Source organism: Castor canadensis, chromosome 14, assembly GCF_047511655.1.
Source record: "Castor canadensis chromosome 14, mCasCan1.hap1v2, whole genome shotgun sequence".
In the NCBI taxonomy this organism is placed as follows: Eukaryota; Metazoa; Chordata; class Mammalia; order Rodentia; family Castoridae; genus Castor; species Castor canadensis.
Genome location: NC_133399.1, coordinates 107,998,260 through 108,005,774, shown reverse-complemented (window position 1 = coordinate 108,005,774; position 7,515 = coordinate 107,998,260).

Sequence of the window (7,515 nt, the reverse complement as noted above, 5' to 3'; positions counted from 1 at the left end):
GCCTAGAATATACAGAACACTCCTGGAGGTCACCACCTTCCAATGGGGGGAAGTGGGGAGGGGGATGTCTCAGATGAGAGGCAGCCTGTGATTGGCTTCTGAAAGGAAGAGGGGCTCTGACAGGAGGAGTTGGGAGCGGGCATGGACCTGCAGGGAAGGGGACAGAATAGTTCACAGTGCAGAGGTCTGGGTGACAGTGAAGGTTTAGCTAGACCAGCGCAGGGCAGGTATAGGGACAAGGGATGATGTGGTGCACCTGATCCTGGCCCCCAAAGGACCCTTCCCACAGTCTGGCCTGTGTGCCTGTGGGGACATCAGTTCTGATGATAAAATGCACTTTGCCAACCAGCTGTCCTGAGAGATTCCAGCTTCCCTCAATTCCCTGTCACCATGACAGGTCCTGAGCCCCCTCAGGCCTTGATGGATGGCCCCAAGCTGGCTTTCATGCATCTCCGTCTTCCCCAGAAGCTGTGACACAAGTAATTGGTGTCACCTCCGTGATTGGGTGCCAAATGCTGACAAAACAGTCTGTAACAGGGGCTCAGGGCTCTGTCCTTGATTGCATGGGGGAGGGGACTGCCGGGAACTGACCCAGTACAGCCCTGAGCTCTTGATGGGGGTCACAAAGGGAGAGGCAGCCAGCTTGGTCCCAACTGGGTAGGTGCCGAGTCTTACACTGACACAACAGCTCCGTGTTAGGATCATAATTTGTCCTGGTATGCGAAACACAGCTCTCTGCAAGGTCCCGTTAATGGCTCTTGGCATCCGGGGGACATGGAGTTGGAGGCCATTGAGAGCCATGGTCCCCCGTCTCCTGCCAGCAAATGTCATAGTCAATGTGTCTAAGTCTGATAGGCCTCACTCACAATGCAGACTGAGGGTAGCAACCCCACTATGGCACACAGTGTAACACAGAGGCCACACACATGCTTGTCCCAGCAAATCCCACACTACCTGACACCTCACTAGAGGCAGATGGGCAGTCAGGTGGCCTGAGAGTGACTGGGGCTGTACAGAGCCTCCCCCAGGCACACTGCAATCTGCCCTCCCTGACACCCAAATAGATCCATGGGTCAGGCCACACTGACCCCTCCTGGGCCTTTGCTAGCCAGTGCTTGTTTCCACCCCTGTCTGATGTCAAGAAGCTCCCAGAAATGGCTCTGGAACGGCCAGCATGGTCACAGTGAGACTACCCATGCTGTCTTCTCTCCTTGATGACACTGGTTTTATATCAGACATAGCACTTTGGGCTTTTGCTCCTCCCAAAGACATGTGACAGATGGCGTGCTTCTCTCAAGACAGCTGCTGGCTGTGGCTTTCCTAGCCCGGTGTGGGTCTCATGGTGGGCCCTTCTGTAGACTGGGCCTCACCCTGGCGCCACTGTGCATCCTTCCCTGCTTCCTTTCCCCTCAATTCTTCCTGGTTTTATTTGTCTTGTTACGCTGTTACAATCTCACAAATGGCTCTAAATTCTTGTCAGTTGAAAGTGGAGCTTAGCAATGAACTCCAGTACTGTGCACTACAGACAAACAGTCCTTCAACGCTCCTCCTTTCCCCAGGCCAGCCCTCTGTGGCTCCAGTTGTGCCAGGGGAGACTGTGATAATGCATCCACCACTCATTTATCCCTTGAGCCCTAGACAAATGACAGAACTTTTGACACCCAGAGACCAGTGTTATCTGCAAAGAGGCAGCTCCTACGGGGGCCCTGTCTACAGGACACTCAGCCGTGGGCTAACTTGACTTTGTGCTGGGCCAAGCCTGAAGGAGTCTGCTCTCCCCACTGCTCCCAAGGGTTAGCCTACCTGAGTGACTGGCAGGCCTGCATGGAGTTCTGGGTGTCCCAGCCTTGCTCCCAGTGGGGATAAAGAGCCTCCTACTCAGCTTTGAGAGATGGGGAGCAGGAGAGGGTTGGAGGCCAGGGGAACCTGGGAGCATTTGAGAGATGGGGAGCAGGAGAGGGTTGGAGGCCAGGGGAACCTGGGAGCAGTTGCCTTCCTGCCTGTCTGCTGGAGAAGGCAACTGTGGAGAGAGGTGGTCCCTGGAGTCTGTTTCAGAGGGGGCAGAAGCCTGGGGAGAGGAGCACTGGGCGCCCCCCAGCTGCCGGCCACAAAGCTGTCTCCAGCCTGGCCCCTGGGACCTGCAAATCCTTCCTTAATCCACCAGCCTGGGAGAGTCCCCACCCGCCGCTCATTGTCCCACTGTTGCCACTTTTTCTTTACTGCATTGTTCCCTTATCAGCATCCTACACACTGCTGCGGCCGTACAGGAAAGTGTGGCTGCTGCCCAGGCTGTCGCCCAGGCTGTGGACGCCAGGTGTCCTGCCACACAATCATCCCGGCAGGACCAATCCCAGCCGTCTGGTGTGCTAAGGTAGTGGAATTCCTAGTACATAGCCCTGTTTTCTTTGGGGTGTTCTGCTCTTGAAGCATGGATGGGATGAGGTGGGAGACTCTGGGCCTGAGTCCCCACTTTCCAGCTGTGACATCAAGAAGCACACTGAGCATCTCCAAGTGTCTCCGTTAAGACCAATGACCTGCGCCGGTTGGAGCCTGTGGATACCATGGTCCAGCATTGTGAAGCACGGGCATGCCTGTTCTAGTGAGATGACCAAAGAAGGCCAAGGGGATGAAGTGCTTTAGGGACTGTCCTTATCAGCAATGGGGACAAACACAGGTGGAACAGCCATGTCAAACAGTTTGGGCCCTTTCTGAAGCAATGGGTTTAGATTAGGGCTGGCCCAATAGCTCCTACCCAGAGTGTGTGAAGCAAGGGTTGGGGGAAGGGAGAAGGTATTCACTTTTGGTCTGTACTGGGCTAGAATATTCCAGAGCCCAAGGAGAGCTGAGCAGCACCAATGCAGCAAATATAAGTAAATACCTATGACTAAGTGAGATTTGAGTGTTAAAATAAACGAAGAACGCTGTAAAAATATGCAATATATCCCATGCAATATTTGGCATAGATGTACTAAAACACTGATCTAGGTTGATCTGAGTTTTGAATATAATTGGGGGTCCTATATTGTATCAGGGCCTTGGGAGGAGCCAGCAGAGTGGAAGGTAAGTGAGGCATCCTCCAGAGCTTGTCCTCTTCTTTGGAGCATCTTTCCTGAGTCTTCCAGGGGAGGCTTGTAGGCCCAGAGTGGCTACTCAGGATGGGGGATGCCCCAATACCAAGGCCCCAGAGCAGTCTGCTTCCAAAGTTCTGGCCTCAGGCTCTTTGCTGCCTCCTCTGTGGGGACTCTGGTCTGGACTTGCAGACACAGAAGCCCAGCTGGCCTGGTGGAGAGAAAGAACCAGCTGTGGGGCTACTTTCCTCCTGCGGGTGGTGTGTCTCGCCCCCTGCTGGCCATCGAAGTTATGACACTCTCATTCAGAAAGTCCCCCAAAGACTGGCTTGCCAGGTAGGTGAATTCTGAGTCTGATTCAGTCCTTCTTCATCAGAGTTACAATGTTCTGAGAAGAAAAATTCATCTTCATGAATCCTTTGATTTCGTGGTACCGGGGTCTGAACTCAGGGCCTTGCACTTGCTAGGTAGGTGCTCTACCACTTGAACCATGCTCCTAGCTTTTGCTTTTAGTTATTTTCCTGTGTTTTGGTCCAGGACCAGCTTCAGACCTCGATCCTCCTACTCTTGCCCCCCACATAGCTAGGATGACAGGCACATGCTACCATGCTTAGTTTTTTGATTGAGATGGAGCCTTACTAACTTTTTGTGGGGGCTGGCCTTGAACTGTGATCCTCCTGTTCTTCACCTCTAGAATAGTTGAAATTATAGGCATGAGCCATTGTGCCCAGCCAAGTCTTCATTGCTGGAAAACTTCATTTATTCTATTCAAGTCAAACAGGAAATTAGAGAAAACAAAATAAAAGTCCACTAATTCTGTGTTCCAGAAGGAGTAGACTCAGCAACTCCTAGAAGCATAACAATCACCCAATCTTGAGGCAGTTTCTCTGAGGTCCCAGGCTGTGATGACCATGTGTTGTGGAAGTGCCTGGCCTCACTAGGGCAGAAAGTCCTTATCTTGCTCACTGTAGCACAAACCAGATTGTGAAGCCACTGGTTTATATCTGCTATTCTCTCTTGATGTGGAAAACTAAATGCTTCTTGTGATTGTCTTTGCTTTAGCTCAAGACACCTGCGAGTGACCAGTCATTCAGTCATCTCAGGACTGAATTCTCCACACTCTGCCCAACACCCTCTCGTCCCCGGCACAAACAGCAATTCAACAAATAAGTCACTGTAAGAAAACCAGAGGAATCCATTAACTCCGTGCATGTACTGAGCACAGGAAGTGATAGACACGTTTTTACCACAGGACGTCCATAATCTGAATGGAAAAGCAACATTCACAAGGCCATGCAACATACAAACAGGGAAGACCACACCCAACTTTTGTGGGACCCCAATCACTTGAAGTCCCTTTAAAGAGACAGGATACAAGATTGCAAATGCATTATTAGGCTCAAACATTAATATTCACTTGGAATGAGCAAGTCAATGACAACAAATGCCATATTTTTAAGTAACTTCATTGGTAACGGCACAACAAGGTTGAGCTGAAAGTGCAGAGACTTCCCATACATTCCTTGTCCCATATTGCAGCATCCCCTCCAGACTGGTGTGTTTGCTATAACTGATGAACTTACACTGATTTATCACTACCCCCCCCACCTCACAGTTTATGCTAGAGTTCACTCTTCATGTATTGGGTTTGGACAGATATATGACAGGTACCCACCATGACACATGAGTGTCACACAGAGTAATTTCACTGCCCTACACATGCTCTGTGCTCTGCCTTCTCTTCTCCCTATACCTGGCGGCCACTGATCTTTTCATTTCCCCATAGTTTTGCTCAAATAGAGCATTGCTAAAAGCTGAAAATGCCACAAATATCTTCAGAAACCAGAAAAGTAATCCAGACACGCTCTGGACCCTGCACACTTTGATCTAATTTCTTTCCCACTTGGTAATTACTCCTGTGCTGAAGCCTCAGTAAGTACCCACTAAGGCACCCTTGCTGGGCTCTGGGGTGAGCCTGGGAACCACTGCCACCCCAGCATAGTAAGCAAAGCTTGACCTCCACAAAAGTCACACACACACACACACACACACACACACACACACACACACACTGAACCTAACTAAATAATCCTGCAAGGCAACGTCCCCTTAGTGAAATTCTAAAAATGCCCTCAGCCACCCCCACCCCAGTCTCACCCAGCAACAACGAAAGTACAACAGAGATGGTCAGAGTGAAACAAAAAACAGTCTTAATGAATTTGTAATGAAAACATCTTACTTTTGCAAATTTCACAAAAATGTGTCCCTGTGAACACATTGCTAGGATGCATTGTCTAGGAACAAAGGGTCCCAGGGCGTCACCTCTGTTGACGTCACCATAAACTCCACTTCATATGCACCAAGGCCAAACCCCAACACAAACCCTCCACATGGGTTAATCTGGTTGATATTTAGAGAGTGATGTTGTGAATGTGTGGGTGTTTGGGGGTCACTGTTACAAAAGTATGACCTGGGAAGAGAGATTTGGAGTTTTGCATGCGTTTTATAGAAATGTCTTTATTCACTGTTTGTAAGAGCTTCCTTTATCTTGAAGTCTCAGACAATGTTGAGTTTAATCTGCCAGTTTGTACTGCCTTTCCCTGCCCTGTCCTCCAGTTCAGAGACAGTCACAGGGTAAACACAAATAATGGAGGGAAGGCTTCTTGAGGAAGTAATCCAATCTGCTGCAGTGTGAAGCAAGGTTCAAAGTCAGTCGAACAGAACGAGAGGAAATGCAACACAATGGACGCAAGTTGGTGTAAGCGTTTCTTCAGCAGGAGGATGACTAGCAGGCCCAGTTCCTGGGTAAGGAAGGGGAGCTCTTTGTAGGCTGATAGTCTCTCTCTCTCTCTCTCTCTCTCTCTCTCTCTCTTTCTCTCATCTATAGGGCTGCTTAGACATGGCTCTGAGGAGACCTGAGAACCAATTAGATGATTTCTTGGAGCATCACAATCCTGGCTCTCTCCCCACTGGGTTCATGCTTTGATTTTAGGTAAACAGTGCCCCCTACTGCTAAGTAGCTTGCATTACAGCTCACAGCGCATGGAGCTTCCCATGGAGGCTCTGTCTGCAGGGAATGCAGAAGAAAGTGGACCAAGGTCTGATGACAGAATGCTCTGTCAGATGTTCAGCATTGTCACAAAAGCAGGGTTTTTCACCCAGAAACAGCCAGCCAGCCTTCAGTTCAGTAAGAATCCTTCAGCAAGTTCAGAATCCAAGGATTCAACCAATTGCAGATCATATAGTTAGGCTGCCTCTGTACTGAGCACGTGGACAATTTTCTTGTCATTATTCCTTAAGCAGTACAGTTTAACAACTACTTACACAGCATTTACACTGTGTCAGATATTCTAAACAATCTATATCAGGACACTGTGGCTGGTGCCTGCAATCCCAGCTACTCAGGAGGCAGAGATCAGGAGGATTGCAGTTCAAGGCCAGCCGTGGGAAAAAGTTAGCAAGACTCCATCTCAACAAACATCTGGCTGTAGTGACATGCCTGTAACTCCAAGGCATAGATACGAGAGATCACAGTGTGCGGTTGGGCCTGGGGAAAATGTCTGAGACCTATCTGGGGTTGTGGCTTAAGCAGTGGAGCATCTGCCTAGCAAGCATAAGGCCATGAGTTCAAGTCCCAGTACCACCAAAATAAATAAATGATGATTTAAAATGTTAAGAGATGGTTTAAAGTCTACCAGATTGCATAAGTTACAGACAGAGACTACGCACTTTATATAAGGTACTTGAGCATCTGTGTTCTGGTACCCGTGGGGGACCCTGGGACCAGTCCTCTGTGGATACTGGGGAAGACTATCACACTCTAGTGTCGTTTTTCTATCTGTCCCTTTGAATTCTACCGGCCTTGAGATACAAGAGTATTCAGATTTGCCAGATAATTCTAAAGCAAGATATTGTTTCTGTCTGTTTAACTGTGGATTGGCTGGTGTCCATATTTCACCAGGCCAGGTTTTTATAAGCAGAGTGGATGGCTTTACAAAGCTTATTGTAAGAATCTGTCCCTCTGAATATTTCACATAATTTAAGAGGTCAAGATCACAGACTCCCATGCTGTATGTAACTTGAAATATCTCCCCAGGAAACCTGCATTCTCTCCTGGACGTGATTGGAGGCTCCCATGCACATGGTGATGGAATCTCAGTGTTCACTCTCCTTCTGCTCCATGGGTGCCACTCTGTTCCTGCCTGGGCTTTCAAAGGAAATCCTGCTTTATTTGCCCCTCATTGTGGCCTCCTTTGGCCTCCAGGACTTTGCTTGACATCCTCACCCTCTTCTCACTATAAGGTGAAGAAAGGGGCTGGACCAGCACTATCTCCCAGCTCCCTGTGGGATCCCCTAGCTTCTGCCAGTCTCCCTCCAAGTGGACCTGTCGCCCTCCTAAGAAGGGGAGAAGGGTCCCAGTGGTGGATGTCTAACACAGCTCACTCTG